The 23626-nt window shown below is 40.4% G+C and overlaps 1 protein-coding gene and 2 non-coding genes across 27 annotated transcripts in view; 1 reads left to right on the top strand and 2 right to left on the bottom strand.

Annotated features, from left to right (window-relative positions):
- Positions 1-23626, bottom strand: part of LOC105481485 (mono-ADP ribosylhydrolase 2) — a 2105812-nt gene that overhangs the window by 1020638 nt on the left and 1061548 nt on the right. The window lies entirely within an intron of this gene.
- Positions 8660-8766, bottom strand: LOC112426630 (U6 spliceosomal RNA). Its single transcript, XR_003018004.2, has one exon. It is a non-coding gene; the product is annotated as a U6 spliceosomal RNA (small nuclear RNA).
- On the top strand, positions 9972-10078 carry LOC112426628 (U6 spliceosomal RNA). Its single transcript, XR_003018002.1, has one exon. It is a non-coding gene; the product is annotated as a U6 spliceosomal RNA (small nuclear RNA).

Below are 23626 nucleotides of genomic sequence, written 5' to 3'. Positions count from 1 at the left end.
CGACCTGCCTGCAGAAAGAAGCTATACACTATGGGTTTCCTGAGAGCTGTTCTGTCACTCAGGGGAAGCGCCTCTCCATTTTGCTCACCTTCCAGTTGTCCACAACCTCATTCTACCTGGATGCCAGACAAGAACCCAGACCCACCCGATGGTAGGACTGAAAGAACTGTAACATAAACAGGGCTGAAACACGCCCCCCCCACCCCCGCTTGCCACATTGCCAGCGACGAGAAGGAGAGAAGAGCTGCAGCCCTTTGGGGAGCTCAGACCTAGGGCCTCCTTGAGCTAGGGCTGTGACACCCTCTTTGGGTCTCTGAGGTTCCTGACGTCTCCAAGCTTCTGGGTGCCACCACGTTCCCCAGCGCCCACAGCGGAAGCCATTTGCAGTGTGCCTGGTCCAGCTAGAGCCTCGCATAGAGCTGGCGCCTGTGCCGGCACCTGGAGCTGCCCGCCCCACCACCGCCTGGCTGTGCACAGTGGCCAGACCCTGAGCTCCCTCACATACCCTTCACTGCTCCGTGCCTGGCTCACCCTTGGCAGGTGTGGGATCTGGGCTGGTAGCGCGAGCGAAGTGCAGCCTGATGGGCCGAGTGGGCAGAACAAGCCCCAGCAGGCCCAAGCAAAATTCGGGCAAAGGCACTACCAGCCTCAGAGGTTTCTGGCTGGAAAAGCAACACCCTAGAGATCCTGTGACATTGGGATCTGGGATGAAGATCATGAACTGCAGGACTCAGGATGGAGGACAGCCCGATCCAGTTTTGCTGCCGCTACTTTTGCCCGTAATCTACTTTTTGTCACTTTGACAGGGGCATCTGAATTTGCATTATCTAGAATCTCTACCATACTCCCTAGACTATCTATCTATCTATCTATCTATCTATCTATCTATCTATCTATCTATCTATCTATCTATATTTTATCCTTAGCTCCTTGTCTTCCTTTTTAGTTTGGATGCCTTTAGAAACAGGCCCTGAGCAAGGAGTTGAGCACAAGTAGTGAGAGAAAGATGCCAATAAAATAGTATGCAGGTGGGCAGGTGACTGCTGGGGCAACTAGAGCTCAATGCTGCTGCGCATTTCTGGGACATTGTGTAGAACATGCCTCAAAATTTTACCAAAGGGCAATTAAGCAGGAGTAGTTATTCTCCAGCTCCCAAAAGTAGCTCACCAAAGCCTCAAACTCAAACTCCTGAGCTCAAGTGATATTCCGAATACCTGGGACTACAGGCGTACACCACTATGCCCAGCTAATTTTTAATTTTTTTTTTTTGTAGAGACAGAGTCTAACCTTATTGCCCAGGCTGAGGACTGCTTTAGAGAACATTAATTCCCCAGCACATTCAGCCTGCCTTGTGCAAAGGGCCCTTCCACAGTTCTAGAAAACCGTCAGTCATGGAGATGCAGATGTGGTCAGTCAGAAGTCTGCTGGAGTACACTGAAATGTCCAAGATACACGACCAGGATATTTTTTGTTGTTGTTGTTGTTGAGACAGAGTCTTCTCTGTCGCCAGGCTGGAGTGCAATGGCGCAATCTCGGCTCACTGCAACCTCCGCCTCCTGGTTTCAAGCAACTCTTGTGCCTCAGCCTCCTGAGTGGCTGGGATTACAGGCAGGTGCCACCACATCCAGCTAATTTTTGTATTTTTAGTAGAGATGGGATTTCACCATGTTGGCCAGTTGGCCAGGATGGTCTCGATCTCCTGACCTCATAATCCACCTGCCTCAACCTCCCATTTACCTCTTGATGTAATCACTCAATGAGCATTTATTTACTGCCTCCTATATGTATCAGGCACTGTGTAAGGGGCTGAGGATTCAAAACCAAATAAACCTCTTTTCCTGATATTGTTTCTTTGTCTTCATACACTTGGCATAACCGTGGAGATAAGCTTTTGTACATAAACTGAAATGAAGTGGTCTTCATTATAACGATTGGTGGAGGGTGATGGTTTGTGCTTCTGATAAACTAACTTGAGAAAAGCTTAGTACCTCCACTGTAAAACTCTGACTTGTGAAACTTCTTTCGTCAGTGGTTCTCAAAGTGTGGTCCCTAAACTAGCAGTATCAGCCTCATCTGGGAACTTGTTAGATATCAAAATTCTAAGTCCTTCTGAGTCAGAAAGTCTGTGGATGGGCCTCAGAAATCTATATTTCAACAAGTCCTCCAAATCACTGGAGAATTCATGATAAAGTTTAAAAAACCACTCTTCTAGGAAAACTGACCAATGAATTAATAAGTCTCGTGCAATCTACTTCTTGAGACACTGCAGAAATACAAAAGAATGTCTTCTGAATTAGAATGAGAATTTAGGAAGGGATTCCTGGAGGATGGGTAATGCTTCATCTAAGTTCTGAAGGAAGAGTCTATAAGAGGTAGCTAAATAAAAAAGTGGGAGAGGAGACGTGGCAGTTAGGTTGAGGGCCTTCTGGAAGAAAGCCTTCCGGAATTCTGGCACTCACATCCTCCTGGATGAGTGCAATTTTCCTCCTCTTCCCTACTGCCTTATGTGAACTTGCTCCCCATGCCCTGTGAGCCAGCAGGCTAGCATTGTCCGGCTGAAGTCCTAATCTTGGTTTCTCGGCTTCCTCTGTAGCAGATATGCTGAATTATGTGGAAGGTCACTGTGACATCTGAAGCTCCCTAAGGAAATGACTCACCATTCATGAGTTCTTCCTTGCCCATTTCTCCATTCTCATAACTTGTCATCCTCCTAAGCACCCTGCCTCTGCACAAAACAAACATTTTTTTTTCTAGTTATTCCAAATGCCATGCTCTTTCTGACCTCCATGTATCCTGTAAGTTGTTGTCTTTGACGGGACTGTCCACCTTTACCAGTCATCTGATGGCTAAACTCATATTCACCCTTCACATCACAGCTCAGCCATGGCTTCCTCCATAAGACCTTCCCTTTACCTTCCAGGGAGGTAGGGGTTTTCATTTATTCTCCACTTAACAAACTTCCATATCCCTGTCACAGCAGGTAGCCCAAACTGTTGGTACAGATGGCTATCATTAGAGAGACAGATCCCAAAGCAGTGATCACTTTCTATTCATTGTTACACCCTCAGTGCTAAATGCTGACATCCAGTAAGTGCTTAATAATAAAAGTAACACTTATCAATTGCTTATAATATGCCAGACCTTGCTTGTGGTACTTTGCTTGGACTTTGCTAATTCAGTAGATTTGGGTATCTAATCCCAGCATTCCTCCTCACTCCACTCTGGGTCTTGTGCATTAGAAGACTCAGCTCTGGCCCTCCTCTGACTGCCCTTCCTCCTACAGTGATACTTTGGATCAAGGGGACTTGCCTATCCAGAGCCCAGGTCCACTCCTTGGCTCTAGGTTTTCGGGCCCCCAGAATTCTCTATCAAAATGGCCTTGAAGCTACTTCCAGGGCCTTTCAAGGCATCGTCCACTGCTCTTGCCTCCAGGGACAGTCCCCTAGGTCTGAGGAATGGCCTCAGTCTCCCTTTTGCTAGGGATGTGGATGTAGCTGAATATATGGGCCAGGATCTTCATGCACAATCTGGGAGGCCCTTGCAGTGTGAAGAAGAGCTTGGGAAGAGAGGAGGGCCAGGCCTAGAGCTAAGTTCCATCTTCCCCAGGCCACCACATTCCAACATGGGACTCTGAGGAGCTCAGAATTCTACATTTAAACCCAGACCCTTAAACGTTGAAGGTGTGTTTGTCAAGGCAGGCAGACAACACATAGTTTATTCAGCAACTTGTTGTGGTAATTCATAATTTTAAAATATTTAGATAGAGTATTCAGGCTCCATTTATACTCATCCTGAAACCCACATATATTAGGGGTGAGCCCATTCACTCTCACAACAAATTTTTTTCTTCTTTTTTTTTTTTTTTTAATTAGAGACAGAGTCTCACTGTTGCCCAGGCTGGTATTGAACTACTGGGCTCCAGTAATCCTCCCAGCTTGGCCTCCAAACGTGCTGGGATTACAGGCATAAGCCATTGTGCCCGGCTTAAACTTTTTTCAAAAATAGGTATTATTTCCCAACCACCACCACCACATTTTATGACTGAGTAAATTAAGGCAAATATAGATTAAGTGTCTCATCTACACAGCTGAGAAATAGAAGAGCTGTCATTCAAACAGCCATTTGGCTCCAGACCACACACTCATATCGCCACAGTGATTGAAACATGATAGCTGTTTCACAGACTTAGGACAGAGCCCTATGTCAGGAACACCAAAATCAAATCTGGTAGACATCAGAGTCTGTTAAAGCTATGGAAATTAGCACTGAAGGCCAAAAGCAGAAACATAATAAGACAAAGAGATGGACAGGCCTATAATAAAATGGAATAATAGGTGAAAACATTTCCTCTTCCTGAGAAACATTTTTAACCCAATTAAACACGTAAAGATGAAAGAAAAGGTCTTTTTCTCCTGAATCTTTCTGCGTTCCCCCACTCCTACCCCCACTGATGCCACATTTCTGAATCTGCTGCACAATATAAATCACTGTGTAAACCAAATCATTAGGGTTGCCAGGTGTTCAATTTTGAACCAGACAGTCTGGTATTTGAGCTTTCTGCCTAGGAAACAAATAGAGAAAATACCAGTGATTTTTAATTAAGTCTTGTTATTATCATGTAAAGATGAACTTGCAGGAGAACATTCTCCCTGGCTCTTTGGGCTGCACTTGACTCTGAGCCTGATTTCCACTAAGACATCAGTGTCTGGGTAGGCCACACTGAGTGCCCACACTGAGTGCCCAGACTGAGTGCCCTAGCAAGCTGATGAGCTTGGCTCTGAATGTGTACTGGCATGTTCTTACTGGTCAGGCCCATGCAATTGTGCTAGGTCATTTTCTTTTATTGATATCTCCAAAGCTCCTTCAGCAATTGGCAGAGTTCCCTGGGTATATTTAGAAACAATAATAATAATAAAATAAATACATAAATAAGTAAATACTCAGAAGCACATTTGGATGCAGGCAAATGATCCATTGATTAAGAGTCACATGAGTTAACTAAGCCCATAAGTCTACTCATAGCTATTGAATAGGAACAGACAGTAAAAATAAAAAATAAATATATTATTATATCATTTACAAACACAGAACATTATTCTCAAGTAAAATTCTGAGTCCCAATTAAATCTGGCTCTAGTAACAAGATGCTAGTGTAAATATTTGAAATTAGTGTGGAAATCTATGATAAGAGAATAGCTAGAAATCCTTATATTTTGAGGGAATGGTTTATATGGTATTCATCAACTTTCCAAATTGTTGTAAACAAAAGCGTTTGAATGGGTATTAGAAAAGCATCTTATTTCCTTAAAGAACTTTGTTTAATCTTAAACCATGGTAAATGCCTTTTATTTACCACTGAATACTCAAGGAGTTTTAATATGTTCATGTACATTCAGAGGAAAGAGACCAGGGAAGCTTTTGTTTTCAGAGAACTAATTAATGTTCCCCCTTGGAGGACTGTCCGGGAAATACTAGTCTACCACAGTGTAACTTCAGTTATGAATTCTTTGTCAGCTAGGTAATAATATTTTAGTTGCACACTCTTCTTGTGAGGCCTAATTCCTTATAACAGAGGAACATACAAACAGAGCATGCAAACGTATCCCACCAGACAGTTGCAACACAGAACTTATCTTCATGATCCAGGCTTTCCCTTTTTCTGCCTCTCACCAATGCATTACCAAATAAGGAGTGGCTCTCAATGGGTTGAGGGGGATGAATTTTTCCCCCTACCCCAGGAGGACATTTGGCAAGATCTGCGTACAGTTTTGGTTGGGAGGTGCCAATGGCATCTGGTGGGTAGAGGCCAGGGATGCCGCTAAACATCCCACAATGCACAGGACAGCACCCCAGCCTCTCCCTACTCCATACCAAAGAATTATTCAGCCCAAAGTGTCCATAGTGCAGAAACTGAGAAACCCTGCTGTACAGATCTTTGGAATAGATAATTCAGCCCATTTGGGTTGTTAAAACTATCAGAAATGATAGTGTAGATCTATTGGCTGGTGTTATCAGGAGCCTCTGAGGACTGGGAAAGGAGTAGGTAGAGAAGTAGAGAATTTTCATCTGTGCCCTCCCCTACTCCCTTTTTTTTTTTTTTTTTTCCTTTTCCTATTTGTAACACTAAGCAGCAAATTAATTCCTGAGAATAGACCTATTTAGGAAAGTGACACTGCCCAGGCTTCCAGGTCTGGTCAAGGAACTCGAGGAGACCATCAGAACTGCCTCTTCTGAAGCAAGGAGGTGGACACCACCCAAGACTTAGGCTGATAATATAGGAACTTTGTACTGATTCATTGAACACACAAACACAATCCAATCTCTCTCTCCCATTAATGAGAATTTTTAAACTGATATACAATAAACATTATAAAATATAATTCTCAAATTTTCTAAGATGGAATAATATGGATTTTTTATTGTGAAAATAATACCCCCACTGTGAAAAAATACTCTTCATGTAGTTATATTTTTCTTAAAATTCCCAAGTTTGTAAACAAACAAACAAACAAAACCAACATGGGAAAGTCACCACACTTGAAAACTCAGAATATCATGTTCTGCGTGTTTTGTGTTTAGCTAATGATGAGAAATCTTCTTTTGTTAAAGAATCATAATTTAAACCTGCATGCCATCCTTGTGGGGGGAAATAAGAACTCCCTACAAATTCTATTTATGAGGAGGTTGGTACCTTAGACAGAGGCTCATTTCCCTTGAGGGAAAAGCAATCTCTTGATCGATGGAAATCATTTTTCAGCAAAATATCTACAACACTAAACCTGTTAAAACTAGTTCAATAGTCTGTTCCAATTCTTGTATTAAATAGTAGTATGGAAAAAAATTTTTATGTCAGTGGTAATCTATAGTAACCACAGGATAGGTATAGAATTATAAAGAAGTTAACTTTGTATTATTCATTTGTTTAGAGAAAAATATGTTTTTGAATATTAAAAATTTATTTTAAAAATATAATATGAATATAAAATGCAATATAGAGTATCACTTAAAAATTCCCATATGTTTTAACAAATGTTTTTGATTATGATGTTTATATTAAACATCTAATAACTTGCTGACACCATTTGAAACCCTACAAATCACTCAAAAATTAGGTATATACTCAAATAAACCAAACTAATTTAGATTAACAGGTTATTCTAAGAATACATATTAATTTCCTTCCTCTTCTCCTTCCTCTTCTTCCTCCTCTTTTTTTCTTCTTCTCCTCCTCTTCTTCTTCCTTCTTGTCCTTCCTATTAAAACTCATGATTTTAAAGCTGCTTAATTCTCTCATCTGGATGGAGACTATAAAATAGTAACCTCAAGGAGAAACTTTAAGGATTAAGTAGTGAATAGTAGTATTTTTTAATGCCTAGAATATGGCATACTTTCAATAAATCTCTTTTGATACTAAACTTAGTTCTACAGAGTTACTGCTCTTTGGACCAGAATGATGTAGGGTAGGAGAAATAAATCTAATTAAATTTTATCAGTAATAAAGGTATCCACTATTGAGGACCTATGAGGTCCAGTTTACATGCTTCTTTAATCATTGTGAAAATTCTAGGCTATGAGTAGGATAGGACCTGCTTACACTTATTGAACACTCACACGTTAAATCAGTTAATCCTCACAGGAGGCTTCCAAGGTGGTAGTACATTTATCCCCATTTGACCAATGAAGACACCACAGTTCATGGAGTTCAGCCTGTGTGCTCCAGTGAAAATGTGTGAGAAGTGATCTTTGATGTGTTCCTTGGGTGATATGGTTTGGCTGTATTCACACCCAAATCTCATCTTGAATTGTAGTGCCCATAATTCCCACATGTCATAGGAGGGAACCCATGGGAAGTAACTGAATTATGGGGACAGGTCTTTCCCATGCTGTTTTCATGATAGTGAGTAAGTTTCATGAGATCTGATGGTTTTCTAAAGGAGAGTTCTCCTGCACACGCCCTCTTGCCTGCCGCCATGTAAGACATGCCTTTGCTTCTCCTTTGCCTTCTGCCATGATTGTGAGGCCTCCTCAGTGATGTGGAACTGTGAGTCCATTATAAATTGCCCAGTCTTGAGTATGTCTTTATTAGCAGTGTGAGAACAGACTAATACAATGGATCATCAACGGGGTGATGCTAGCCTACCCTGTGATGCTTCTACGTGATTAAGAAAGCATACCCTCTCTGGGAAGACATATCTAAGAGCCAGGAGTGAGGTCTGGAATATATGTAGCTCCTAACCTTTCTCCATAGGGGACATCTATGAATGGTGGCCCAAGTAATCCTCTCAGAGTTTTCTGAAGACATAAATGCCCATTTAAAACTCAAAAATATTTGAATGAGCTTATATTTCCAGTTATAGAGGTTCTAAGTGTCTCTTGGGACTTTAGCCCAAGGCTTTTACTTCTAGAGCTGCCTTCTTAATACTCTGTGCCACTTTTTAGCAAACGATGGCATCATGACACTAGAGTGTACCTGAGGGAACTTAAGCCTGACCTGGGCATGTGGCCAGTACACATCCTCCAAGGTCTTGTAAAAGTAACTGCATCACAGGTATAGAAATTATGGCACATGACTCTATATGACACACTGCAAAAGAAAAAATTATAGAGAATATATATATATTATATATATATATATATATATATATATATATATATATTTTTTTTTATGGAATGCTTCGCAAATTTCTGTGTCATTCCTGCACAGGGGCCATGCTAATATTCTCTGCATCATTCCAATTTTAGTATATGTGTTGCCAAAGAAAGCACTAGAGACCATGTAAATATCAGAAGTTGCCAGGTGTTGGGCAGAGGAAGAGATGGCTAACTGCAGCACATGGCATTTTTGTAGTAGTGGACTATTCTGTATGATACTGTAATGGTAGATACATGTCATTATGCATTTGGCAAAACTCATAAAGCTATGTAATGAGAAGAGTTAATTGCTGCTTACTTGTCATTGTGGAGAACCAGGTCATCTTGTCTTCTTTAGAATATATCACCAGTGTGTGCAAGAATGCTCTAAAATTCTGTCGTGAATGTCTGATTTAAAGATTAAATGTGAATGAGACTGTCACATGAATATGAGATTTCTAAGTCATGTTCATAAATTGTATAGACTATTCTGCTTCAAATAGTCTCTTTCAAGTAAAATTCCATAAAATATGTTCTATCCAACTTTAATGATACAAAATCAAAGTCTACCACCAATAAAAACATCAAAAAATATTACTAGGAACAATGAAAAGAAAGCCAGGAAGTGGAGCTTCTCTGACATTAGATCCTCAATACTTCAGACTGTGAATTGGTATTTAATGTGCAGTTGCCTACATTGGTAGGAACCTGCAATTATAGGTTAATTAGCTAAAATGTCTGTCATGTTTGTGTAACATAGGGATACAACCAATGTTGTATACAGCAACAAATAATAATAGCCTCATAATTGCAAACACTCACCATATTTGAGGTAATTCTTTACTAATAAATAAAATAGACACAAAAAATATTGGAAAGGATCACATAATGCAACAGTTATTCCTGCTAACTTTGCTTGTTTGCATGCACAGTAGCAGATGTATGGGCACATAAATATATGTATTTATTTTCTTAATGGATAGAGTTTTTTGAGTGATTTTTGGCTTACAGAAAAATTGAGCAGAAAGTACAGAGAGTTCCCATACACTCCTCTCCCCTCTTTCTCACTTTCCTCTATTATTAACATCTTGTACTGGTGTGGTACATTTGTTACTGAACCAGTATTGATACACTATTATTAACTAAAGTCAATAGTTTACATTAGGGTTCACTCTTCATGTTACATAGCTCTATGAGTTTTGCCAAAAGCATAATGACATGTATTCACCATTACAGTATCATACATAATATTTCACCACCCTAAAAATGCCATGTGTTCCACCCAGCCATCTCTTTCCCTGCCCAATGCCTGGCAACTTCTGATATTTTTATTGTCTGTAGTGCTTGCTTTGGCAACACATATACTAAAATTGGAATGATACAGAGAATATTAGCATGGCCCCTGCATAGGGATGACATGGAAACTTGTGAAGCATTCCATGAAAAAAGTACATATATATATACATACACACACACACATACATATATGTATATAGTCTCCTATGTATATGTAAATACATATATACATATGTGTATATATAGAAGACTATATGTGTATACATATATATGTGTATATAGACAGTCTCCTATAGTTTTTCCTTTTCCAGAGTGTCATATAGAGTCATGCGCCATATTACACCACTTCCGTCAACATCAGACTACATATATGACAATGGTGGTCTTATAAGATTATAATACTGTATTTTTACTGGATATTTTCTAAGTTTACACATGTTTAGATACATAAATCCTTAGCATTGTGTTGTATTTGCATATACTACTAAGTACAGTAACATGTACAAGTTTGTCACCTAGGAGCAATAGCCTATACCAATATAGCCTAGGTGTGTAGTAGGCTATACCATCTAGGTTTGCAGAAATCACTCTGCGATGCTCACATGATGATAAAATTGCCTAACAACGCATTTCTCAGGACCTCTCTCTATTATTAAGTGGATCATGACTGCAGTTGATAGCAGACAATACGTAGCTTTTTCAAATTAGCTTCCTTTACTTGGCAATATGGTGAATCTTCTTTTGACTTTGGTTTTATTTGAGACAGAGGCTTCAGGAAACAAATATGATCACAATATAGAGTAATTTTCAAAACTCACGTAATTTTTTTCAGATAGATCTTATGGAAATTTCACTGAGACAGCTTCTAACTCCTCTCTCCTAGTGTCTCAAGCCATTTATCCATAATCCTTAAAGTATAGATAGAAGTATCCCAGGAAAAAATGTTGATAAGTCCTTCCTTAAGATGACCTTTCAGGTGAGGACTTGGGAAATCAAGAGAACACAGTAGTGGCTTCTCCTAGATTCCATGAGATGCAAATATCCACATGAGATTTTGCAGCAGAAGTAGGCAAACTATAGCCTGCAGGTCAAATCTAGCCTCCCATCTCTTTCAGTATAACCCAGATGCTAAGAATGCTTTTTATAAATACGCACTTATGATCAGTTTGATGACAGGAAAACTAATTTTGAACAACAATTAAGCAAAATGTTACCCACCCAAAAATGATTTCATCCTTTTCGTTACTAGAATAAATTTTCTTTCTTATTTACTAGTTAATATTTTAAGTATTATATTCAATTATTATGTTTAATTTCATCAATAAAATGTTTGTAAAAATTTGTTTTCTCTCTTGCTAATCAGTACCTACACAATATCCTCAATTTTACCTCTTGGTGAACAAAAACTAAAATACTTATTCTTGGCCCTTTACAGAAAGTGTTTGTCAATCCTATTCAAGAATAGTCAAATGGTCTCTAACTTTGTTTTTCTTCTTCTCCCCTTCATTTTTTCTTTTATTCGTAATATGCCCTCATCTAACTGTATCATTATGTTCTAGAAGGCACAGTTAGTATGATCTGGACTATGAAGTAATGAAAAGGTTTAAAGAACTCCACCCTTGGGCATTAAAGAAGGAAAGCTGTCTGTTAAGTCAAGAGTCTAGAAAAGGAGGCCATAAGTGGTACCAGCTTTTCCAGACTTTGGTAAATATAGACATCTCTATTTATTGTTGTTTGTCATAATCTCTCCGCTTCTCATATGGGCCAGCAGGGGTGTAGTGGAAAAAAGCTTTGCAGTTAGACAAACCTGCCACCCACCAGCTTCTGGACTACAAACAACTGCTCATCCTCTTTGCATTTTGGGGTTTTAAATTTTGTTTTGGCTTGTTTTTGACTTATAAAAGGGGTTATTTCAATGACTGAATGATACAACGTTCTTACACAATAGAAGCTCATAACTTTGTGTAGTTGTAAAGTTTTAGGTCCTAATGAGAATTAAATATTTTCTTCCTTTCTTATTTCCAAGAAAACTCTGTGTGGTGTGTGTGTGTGTGTGTGTGTGTGTGTGTGTGTGTGTGTCTGTTCAAAGGCAGAAGGGAAAACTAGAATAATAGTCCCATTACACCTCCTAGCTTAAAGGAGAGCAAACCCAGCAAGGTTGTTTCTGTGTTATATTCGACTGTTCTGTGTTACTATAAAGAATACTTGAGACTGGGTAATTTATAAAGAAAACAGGTAAATTTAGGCAATAATTCTTCAGGCTGTACAAGCATGACACCAGCATCTGCTCAGCTTCAAGGGAGGCCTTGGGAAGCTTTTACTCATGGTAGAAAGCAAAGGAGGAACAGGCATGTCACATGGTATGACGGTTACTACTGAGCGTCAACTTGATTGAATTGAGGAATACAAAGTATTAATCCTGGGTGTGTCTGTGTGGGTGTTGCCAAAAGAGATGAACATTTGAGTCAGTGGGCTGGGGAAGGCAGATCCACCCTTAATCTGGTGGGCACCATCTAATCAGCTTCCAGCGAATATAAAGCAGGCAGAAAAACGTGAAAAGGAGAGATGGGTCTAGCCCTTTAGAATATATATATTCTTTTTTCTTTTTTTTTTATTACTATTATACTTTAAGTTCTAGGGTACATGTGCATAACGTGCAGGTTTGTTACATATGTATACTTGTGCCATGTTGCTGTGCTGCACCCATCAACTTGTCAGCACCCATCAACTCGTCATTTACATCAGGTGTAACTCCCAATGCAATCCCTCCCCCCTCCCCCCTCCCCATGATAGGCCCCGGTGTGTGATGTTCCCCTTCCCGAGTCCAAGTGATCTCATTGTTCAGTTCCCACCTATGAGTGAGAACATGCGGAAAACAGTATGGTGATTCCTCAAGGATCTAGAACTAGATGTACCATATGACCCAGCCATCCCATTACTGGATATATACCCAAAGGATTATAAATCATGCTGCTATAAAGACACATGCACACGTTTGTTTATTGCGGCACTATTCACAATAGCAAAGACTTGGAATCAACCCAAATGTCCATCAGTGACAGACTGGATTAAGAAAATGCGGCACATATACACCATGGAATACTATGCAGCCATAAAAAAGGATGAGTTTGTGTCCTTTGTAGGGACATGGATGCAGCTGGAAACCATCATTCTTAGCAAACTATCACAAGAATAGAATATATATATTCTAAACCTGTGCTTAGAGCTCTCTCTCTATATATATATATGATATATCCCTATATATCATATATACACACATATATATGATATATATCCTATTAATTCTGTCCCTCTAAGAGAACCCTGACTAATCTAGTAAATTGGTACCAGTACAGTGGAGTTGAAAAGATACTCAAAGATGTGGAAGCAAGTTTGGAACTGGATAGCAGGCAGAGGTTGGAACAGTTTGGAGGGCTCAGAAGAAGACAGGAAAATATGGGAAAGTTTGGAACTTCCTAGAGACTCATTGAATGACTTTGCCCAAAATGCTGAGAGCAATATGGATAATAAAATTCAGGCTGAGGTAATCTCAGATGGAGATGAGGAACTTATTGGGACCTAGAGCAAAGGTGACTCTTGTTATGTTTTAGCAAAGAGTCTGGTGGCATTTTGCCCCTACCCTAAAGATTTGTGGAACTCTGAGAGATAATTTAGGGTATCTGGCAGGAGAAATTTCTAAGCAGCAAAGCATTCAAAAGGTAACTTGAGTGCTATAAAAGGCATTCAGTTTTATAAGGGAAGCAGAGCACAAAAGTTTGGGAAAAGTTGCAGCCTGACTATGTGATAGAAAAGGAAAAGCCATTTTCTGGGGAGAAATTCAAGGCGGTTGTGGATATATGCATACGTAGTAAGAAGCCTAATATTATTTCTCAGAACCACTAGGAAAATGTCTCCAGGCCATGTCAGAGAACTTCCCAGCAGCCCCTCCCATCACAGGCCCAGAGGTTCAGGAGGAAAAAGTGGTTTCATGCACTGGGTCCACGGTCCCCATGCTGTGTGCAACTTAGGGACTTGGTGCCCTGTGTCCCAGCTGCTCCAGCCATGGCTGAAAGAGGCCAACATAAAGCTTGGGCTGTGGCTTCAGAGGGTGTAAGCCCCAAGCTTTGGCAGCTTCCACATGGTGTTGAGCCTGCAGGTGCACAGAAGTCAAGAATTGAGGTTTGGGACACCTCCTCCTAGATTTCAGAAGATGTACGGAAATGCCTGGATGCCCAGGAATAAGTTTGCTGCAGGTGTGGTGCCCTCATGGAGAATCTCTGCTATGGCAGTGCAGAAGGGAAATATGGGGTTGGAGCCCCCACACAGAGTCTCTACTGAAGTACCACCTAGTGGAGCTGTGGGAAGAGGGCCACCATCCTCCAGACTCCAGAATGGCAGATCCACTGACAGCTTGCACTGTGTGCCTGGAAAAGCCACAGACACTCAATGCCAGCCCGTGAAAGCAGCCACGAAGAAGGCTGTACCCTGCAAAGCCACAGGGGCGGAGCTGCCCGAGGCTTTGGGAATCCACCTCTTGCATCAGCATTACCTGGATGTGAGATATGGAGTCAAAGGAGATCATTTTGGAGTTTTAAGATTTGACAGCCCCGCTGGATTTCAGACTTGCCTGGGGCCCTTTAACCCCTTTGTTTTGGCCGATTTCTTCCATTTGGAATGACTGTATTTATCCAATACCTGTACCCCCACTGAATCTAAGAAGTAACTACATTGCTTCTGATTTTACAGGCCCATAGGCAGAAAGGACTTACCTTGTCTCAGATGAGAATTTGGACTGTGGACTTTTGGGTTACTGCTGAAATGAGCTAAGACTTTGGAGGACTGCTAGGAAGGCATGATTGGTTTTGAAATGTGAGGACATGAGATTTGGAGGGGCCAGGGGCAACATGATATGGTTTGGCTGTGACCCCACCAGAATCTCAACTTGAATTGATCTCCCAAAATTCCCACGTGTTGTGGGAGGGACCCAGGAGGAGATAATTGAATCATGGGGGCTGGTCTTTCCCATGCTATTCTTGTGATAGTGAATAAGTCTCACAAGATCTGATAGGTTTATGAGGGGTTTCTGCTTTTGCTTCTTCCTCGTTTTCCCTTGCCACCACCATGTAAGAAGTGCCTTTTGCCTCCCAACATGATTCTGAGGCCTCCCCAGCCATGTGGAACTGTAAGTCCAATTAAACATTTCTTTGTTTCCAGTTTTGGGTATGTCTTTATCAGCAGCATGAAAACAAACTAATACACATGACAAGAGAGGAAGCAAGAGAGCGAGGGGCGGTAAGTGCCAGGCTCTTTTAAACAACCAACTCTTGTGTGAAGGAATAGAGCAAGAACTCACTCATTACTGTGGGGAGGGTACCAAGCCATCTAGAGGGATCTGTCCCAGTGTCCCAAATACCTCCCACTGGGCCCCACTTCTCACACTGTGATCACATTTCTACATGAGATTTGGAGGGGACAAACATCCAAACCATATCAGGATTGACTGTAGCAGCTCAGAACAGGAAAGGACAGTCAGCAGTCTGAAGCCCAGGACAGTTACAGAAAGAAAGAAGGGACTTTGAAGGGTCATCTAGACGGAGAAGTTACACACCACATCCTGCTGCCCGCCACCCATAACATGTGATTGTATTTTCATCATTTCTTTTCATGACTGTTATAATACTCTAGGTATTCTCAGGAAGTATTCAAGAGAGAAGGATTTTCATTAACACCCAGAAAGTGAACTGTCCTTGTCTAGAAACAAGAGCCTGTGACCTTTAATTCTTGCAGACATAAAGAAAAAGACTTCAACCAGAGGTTTTTCAAGAAAGATCCACACCTTGGATGAGGCAGAGAATTCAGTGTACTTAACGTGCAAAAATGAAAGGCTGAGTCAGGGTTTGTTTCTGCCAAATAGAACATGGTTCCAAGAAGCTTCCGTTTTTTAGACCTGTGCTTAGAGCTCTTTATGTCTGGTTTATGATCTTGGCTCCCTTCAACTCAACATAGGCCTATTCAAGGACACCCAAGAGGAAAACTATATGCTCAAATAACCATCTTGCTGCTAAAGCACATGTTTTTCTATAAGCATTTTGCTTTGCTTCCTGCCATACTTCTAACAAGAAATGTATCAACACAACAGAACTGGTTCAGTGAGGGGCTGACCTGTTTCATGAACATCAGTTCCAGAACCTTTGTTTTAAAAACATGAAGATACCTAGAACTCAGTAATTATGTCCTCTTTCGTAATCTTAACCCATGTTGCCTTCTTCCAACTACTGAAGATTAAAGTTGTCACTAAATACAGTGGTTTTCACAATTAGAGTGTTTGGAACATGAACTGGCAAGGAAATTATATTTTGCATGCTTGTGATTACTGGGAAAATTGTGTGCTGCGGGCACTATCAAAAAAAAAAAAGAAACATATAGATAGGAAATTAAAAATGTAGAAAAAAAATTAACAACCAGACTTTTAGAGTGCTCAAAAGTCACAGTACAGTTTTAAGCATTAATAACTTTAGATGTATAAAGGTTATGTAAAAACTTATGAAACTATGATCTGAAAGTTCAATTAGTAAGTTTCTTGTATAGTCATAGAATTCTGTGACTCTTGAATAATAAATCTGTAATTTAAAGTTTGGTTGCAGTTCCTCTGAAGATGCCAAATGTTAAATAAAACAAAAAAAATCTAAAATAAAAAAAATATTAAAAGTTCAAAAACTAAATTACTGTAAAAGAAGTTTGCATTATTAAATATTTATATAATAATGTTACAAGTATTAGTGTTTATACTGTTGAGATTATTACAGCTTCTAAGATTTTTGGGACATCCTGAAATCCTGATCCATTCTAAAAAGATTCAAGTAGCACCGCAACATGTCATACGGTGCTATGTAGTGGGACCTAAAAACGAATAGGTGCTGGTCTTGCTTTTGAAGAGACTAACATTATACAAAATTATTACAAAAGAGTACAATAAAAACTGGGTTTGTATAAGGTGGAATCTCATCAAAAAATGTTTATGGACCACATCAATATCATATATTCTATAAAATGTATGAATTTAGATCTTACGATAGAATTAGGCTTTTGGGCTGGCAAATCTGTTACGGATTATATAACAGTACTGAGGTAGCTTAGATTTCTGCTTTTTACAATCATTTACATACAATTATGTTTCAGAAGCAATATGGAATGTGTGAATATGCAATGCACATATACACTCACACACAATTCACTGGAGGAATGCCTGTGTATTTTAGCGAGTCAGTACGGAGAAAAGCATGTAAACCACAAGCTTAATACAAGGCCACTGTCATGATTTTAAGGGTATCCTTTCAACCTGTGTTAACTCTGAGCCCTGGTGATCATTTACTCTGACTCCAAGTTATTAAAAGCATCTCCAACATATAGTGCACATGATGTTTGTTTTTAATCATTGCATATAATAGATTTCACATGGGGAAGAAGTTGGCAAATATTTTAGGCTATAAAAAATCTTGATAGTTGGATAAATGCTAGTGTGCTGCAATTTCCTTCACATCACCATAAAAGCAGGGCTTTAAAGGCAATATTTTAATTTCCTGAGAATTCTCGCCGTGCTCTACATTTGAAATGGGATGGGAAACGCCACTTGTGATAACATTTTAATTTTAAACTTAGTAAGAGTTATGCCATTATAAAGGTAACTGCCATAAACTTTCTTTAAAAGATTCTGCACATCAGACAACCAGGGGGAAATATAAGACTATATGGTGGTTTTCATGTCAAGCATCATTAAAAGGTATTTGATGTTCACAGCAGAACTATGACTTTCAGACTGTGCCTGCATAAAACCAAAACAAGTGGTCAATTTGTTGAATAGTCAACTGCACACTGAATGCCATATGGCCTAAAAGGAGAGGTGCATGGCCATGACTTTCATTGATGTTTGGATCCTGAGCTACAGGCAGGAAGAATGTGATGATTTGCATCATCTTCTTAAGTCATGCTTCAGTTTATTGCCATCCTTCTGCTCAGAGTGATCATGCTTCACTTCAGTCACTAAGCTCCACCGCTAGGAAAAAATATAAGCAATTTTTCTTGGTGTTGTAGGTTGGGCTCCCTGGAAGGCAGGTTACCCTGCAGGAGCTTTATTAGGGAGGCCTCTTGGGATCCACTGCCATAGAAGGGAAAGGACAGAAGCAGGATTGGGCAGAGGGAGCTGCAATGCAACCTCAAGGGAAGTTTCAGTTGGCCCTGGAAGGAATGCTGAAGATGAGTTGACCTTCCAGAGTTGTCCTGAATTGCAGCAAAAAGGTCAAGTCTCTATACCCCTACTTTGCTCAGTCATCGGATGTGGATTACGCCAAAAAGGTGGCATGGCCTTGCACACGATGGCTGTCTTCAGTTGAGGCAATCCTCAAAGGGGCCTGACAGTTGAGGACTGTCTACCAGTCTCACTCTCAGCCGCTGGGGAACAAGTCCTTTATTCCAAAGTCGGGGGTGGTTCTGAGTTGCTTATCACAATGTCTACCATGCCCAGCAAGCAGGAATATATTGGCCACAAAATGCTCTTTCAGGCTTACTTCCGACTACTCCTCTTTATAAATTCTCCTCTCAAGTAGAAAGAAAGAAGAGAATCTCCCTCATTTCTCAAAGCTAGGTCTGTGCAATGAGGCTCAGGGGCTTCATTGAGCTAAGTCGTTTGCCATCTCTGACCCAATCACAGTTGCCAGGAGGGAATGCAATGCTCTCACTGGCCAGGCCTGGGAGAAATACTCGAGGAGAAGAGGGGTTCTACTCAGCAAGTAAGATGAGTGGAGCCCGGACACCCAAAAAACTAATAGATGCCCCCCAAATGTTGTCATACATACTTTTTCTTCTCTTGTTTTTGCTCAAACCCTTTTCCCTCTCTGTAACGCTGGTTTGTGTTCTCCTGTTCATAGGCCCTGGCACATGGCAGGCGCTTAAGCCGTGTCTGACCAGACTCTGCTCAACTTGCAGGCATATAGCCCTCCAAGGGGTCATGGCCAAGGTGCACAGGAAACCCACCCAGGAGCTGCATTCAAACTGCAATTGTGCTTCTGAGACTGGGACGGCTGAGCTCCCAGGCAGCTCTGGGGTAGAACAATGACCGGCTGTCGGCAGCTGTGCAGACAACTGGAGACCGGGAAATGGGGTAGGGGGAGCGTGGGTGAGGCAGGTGGCGGCTTTTATCTCTTCCACGCCTGGCAGAGCCTATTACCAACTGGCTCAATATGACAGAGCTAGCTCTGCTTTCCTATTCAGGAGGGAGAAGAAAAATCAAGGGTAAAGAGACGTCAGCACCAACTGTATCACATTTTAAAAGTACTCCTTCCCATCGGCTCCAAATGCTATTAGAACTACTGGGCTCTTGTTACAGGGGTACTGGGACTTTGCTGAGTGTCCTATTATTTTCGCATTTGGACCCCCACATTATGTCAGAGGTGTTTCTTTTGTTCTAGGTAATTTGCTTGAATGAGCTGTTTACTGTAGCTTAGGGCTGGATGTTCATTTCCTCACACTTTTTATGTTAAAACAAACAGCCATGATGTAGACTATTTTTCTTCAGTTCAGAGAAAGGGAGAAACCTGGCTCATCTGATGCAAAACTTCAGTGGTCTTACCTTTCAGGTCTTATGCATTATTGTTAGTGTCAAACTTTCACTGTTCACGATGGTTTGCCATAATTGGTGTTTTCCTTGTTTAGCTCCCACCACCCAATTAAGAATTAATGACAAAGTATTTTGAAATTCATTCAGGTTTTTGTGACTCTTTCGGGTTTATCTGGGTGACAAATAAGAAAAACCCATCAAACAGCCTTTAATGAAAGGAATCTACTATCACATATAACTGAAACATCCAGCGGTAGCATGGGCTACAGGGAACTACCAAAACACCCTATTTGTTTGCATCTCCCCTCTCTGACTTCTGCTGTATCTGCCTGATGCTGTTGTCCTCTGGTCATAACATGAGTGCCAAGAGCACACAGTGCTCAATGCATCTTCATTTATAACAAGAGATAGAGGCTAGAGTTGGAAAGGCCGCAAAAAGCCCTGAGACTACCTTGCTAAAAACACATGACCAACCCTGAGCCAAACACCATGACCCAAGGGTTAGGAAATCTTGATTAGCTTAAACACATTAGGGCCTCATCCTGCAGCAAGGACAGTTAATTCAACACAAATCACATGGCTGGATGGAGAGAGAGGGGAAGGGTTAAGTCATGGAAGAGTGGAGACACCAGGTACCAACTTGATTAATACAATATCTGTCCCCTCCTGGAAGACCACAGCTACACATTTTCCAAATGCTTTGATGAGACCCTGGCCAGGAAAAATGGCAAAAAGAACTTGGGGGAACAAAGAGTACTGTGTCATTTCCCATCACTGAGCCTCACAGGTAGGAGCATATAATACACACTGAATGGATAGTAAGGACAGGGTTTAGCTATTAACATAGGAAAGTTATTATGATCTAAAAATACCAATTAAAAAGGCAAAGATGACATTTAGTAAAAGAGATTCTCTCTCTCTCTCTCTCTCTCTCTCTCTCCTCCCTATCCCACCTCAATCCCTGTCCCTTTCCCTCTCTCTTGCCTGCTTTTCCTCCCACCACAGAGGAAATTCATTGCACGACTTCACTGAATGGCAAAACTACTGACCCTAAATGACAAACTCTCAGATCAGAAAGCGGTGTCAACTCAAAGGTGGCAAAAGGGTCAGGAGGTCTAGGGACAAGCCACACATACTTCTCTGTCACCCCTCATGAGAGAGTGGAGGGGAAAGGGCTTGGCTTGAACATGAATCCATCTTGGATCTGTCTGCCACACAAGGAACCACTTGTCACTAGCATCAGGCAGCATCACTCCTTTCCAGCTTTATATTTGGTAGCTGCAGTCCTCAGCATGCTTTGAGGATGTCACTCCAAAATAAGACAAGTAAAGCCAGGTTCACTGAGTGATTTTGGAGGAAAAACATGGGAGAAACACATCTAAAATAGGCATTTCCAACTCATAGTGCTGTTAGGTGTGAACTTGTTCTAAGAGCTCCTGATACGAGCAAGGCATTGGCAGATATAGTACTAGATTCACTGATGCTCATTTCAAAACAAAACAAAGCAAACAACACTAAGTTAATTTACTTGCTGGTTTATTATTATTACTACATTTTTGTTGTCTTTGTGTTGCTAAGCTACAAATATAAAAAATGGCGGGTATATGAACTAATGGATATTTCATGGATTAATAGGAACAAACATGGTTTTAAGAAACATCCAGAAAATAAATAGAAGATTCATTCTGTCCTCAAATCTTGTGTTGACACAAGTAGACTTAATGCTAATCACTGTTTAAGTTATTTGTTCTCATGTGGCTGCATTTATCTATAACCATAAAATTAAATGACCTGAACTCTACATTTGTCTTAGGAGCGAATACCATGGCTATAATGATCTTGGGACTGTAATTCATTTTTCAAGTAAAGAATAACATGAAGCTATTTAGTTGCTTTCTACTGTTCTGTGCCTCTGCTATAGCAGAAGAGATAAAAGTGGCTTAGCAGGCATTTTAAGGAATATCTTCAAATAATGTGTAACTACCTAAATGGTGGCATGGTGCATTACACTTTTGGCTGGTGCTGATTTTCTAAAATGTGGTTCTGCATAAGATAGGGAAGATAGGGTAATGCTATTTATTTAGTCTGACAAATAATTCAAAGTGCACATTTCAAAAAACTATTTTTCTTCTTTTTACCTTTGCTTTTGCCATTGCTGCCTATCATGATGGCATACCCCTCAACACTGCTCAGATTCAAGTGGTGAATTTCTGTAGGGCAACATGTTGTTTTTGGATTTATAAATGTTTGAACTCTCCAATCTTGGAGTAAAAGCATGAAGTGAGCTGTTTTTATGAAGTTGAGGTTAAGAAAACAAAGGAAACATAATCTTGCCAATAACACAAGAGCTAGATACTTTATATATCTGGGAAAGAAGAAAGAATAAAAGCACTTGCTTCTATGTTGAAATTTAGTTGGAAGTCAGGAGATAAATTTCAGAAAACAATCCATAACTAAGCTGAAACAATGTATTCAGTGTAAAAAATAAAAAAAATTGGGAGGTGGGGAGAGACCTCTGTGTTTCAAAGGCTGAAAAAAAATATGGAAAAAAATTAAGTGGGAAGGAGTTTTCTTTAGTTTATCTTCTATTTCAAAAGCTAAATTTCTAAAAATTAGGGGGAAACATGTAGCGTAATTACAACAAAAACCCAACAACGATATTTGGTCTCATGCTATAGTTTTGCTTAGATAAACAAAACGTGCTCTTTATAGAAATTTTGGGTAATAATGAATAATTCTTATACTCAGACCTCTGTCCTCTGAGTCCAGAAGAGCAAGTGTGAGAAGACACACACCTGGGGTGATGATGAGTTTCCTTCCCTTATCTCCTCCATAGTGTGAAAAGTTGATGAGAGGGGCTGGAAGGCACCCAAGGAGCTTCCGTAATCCCACAGCAATCTTCAGGAGGGCTTTATAAATCTTATATAATGTCATGATGACAGAGTTTGCCAAGAATCCTATATGTTTTAGGTTTCTTTGAGGAGGGATCAACTTAAGGGGCATATTTTAAAACTAGTCTCCGTGGAGTGTTTGGAGACCCAAAATCAGTGTGACCTAGGCTGTCCCCAGTGACCTGGGTGGACGCCCATCATAAATAGACCAGGATGCAGAAATGGGGTATAATTGCCGGTTTTTTCCTGTGACAAAGAACCTCCTTTTGTCTGAAGCTGTGCAACCAGCATTTGCAGCAGGATCCAACTGCCTCATATATGATCATTGTTTAATCAAAGCCCACCATGCTGAACCCCACAGGTTCTCCCGTTTCTCTGAGTACAGACAGCCAATTACATGTAACTGCTACATTTTCTGGCAGAATAAGGCTTTTACTCAAGCTTCCCAACTCCTCCTCCACTAACCCCACAGAAAAGGAAAAAGAAAAGGAAAAAAAAATTCCATCCAACCACGATGCAAAGTAATAGGTACTTCTTTAATAAGGTGATAATAAACATAGTTTATTTTAAACAATAAATGAACAAATAAACTGGCTCCAGTCATGTCACACCATCCACTTTAAGTACATGCATTTTACTACGTAAGCTACCTGTCTGTGGTTTATGTTGATTCTCCCTCTTATGTAAGGAGGAAACAGTCCTTCTCAGCACCAAAGAGCCTTTCATACTTAAATTATTTCTACCTAGTATTACGGTTATCTGCGTGTGCATCCATCTTTCTCAGTAGGCTTTAAGTTTCTCAAGAACCTACACCATGATTAGGTCATCTTTGCTTTCCTCTTCCTTCTTCTGCCCGATAAACATCCCACACAAAGTGTTGTACACAGTCTGCATGCAAAAAATACCTGCTGAAATGCCTTATCTGCAACACTCTATGTTACAAAAATAATAATAAAAAAATACAAGGTATGTGGAAGTCCTAACCTTCAGTTCCTCAGAGCGTGACCTTATTTGGAGATAGCAGCCATAAGACAGAGTCTCCCTATGTTGCCCAAGCAGGTCTCAAACTCCTGGGTTCAAGCAATCCTCCTGCCTTGGCCTCCTAAAGTGCTGGGATTACAGGTGTGACCCACTAAGCCTGGCCATCTTAATAATTCTATAAGATTTTAAATAATCTTATAATTGGGCAATAAAA

This window comes from Macaca nemestrina, chromosome 15, assembly GCF_043159975.1.
Source record: "Macaca nemestrina isolate mMacNem1 chromosome 15, mMacNem.hap1, whole genome shotgun sequence".
Classification (NCBI taxonomy): domain Eukaryota; kingdom Metazoa; phylum Chordata; class Mammalia; order Primates; family Cercopithecidae; genus Macaca; species Macaca nemestrina.
This window is presented reverse-complemented; position numbering and strand designations above follow the sequence as displayed.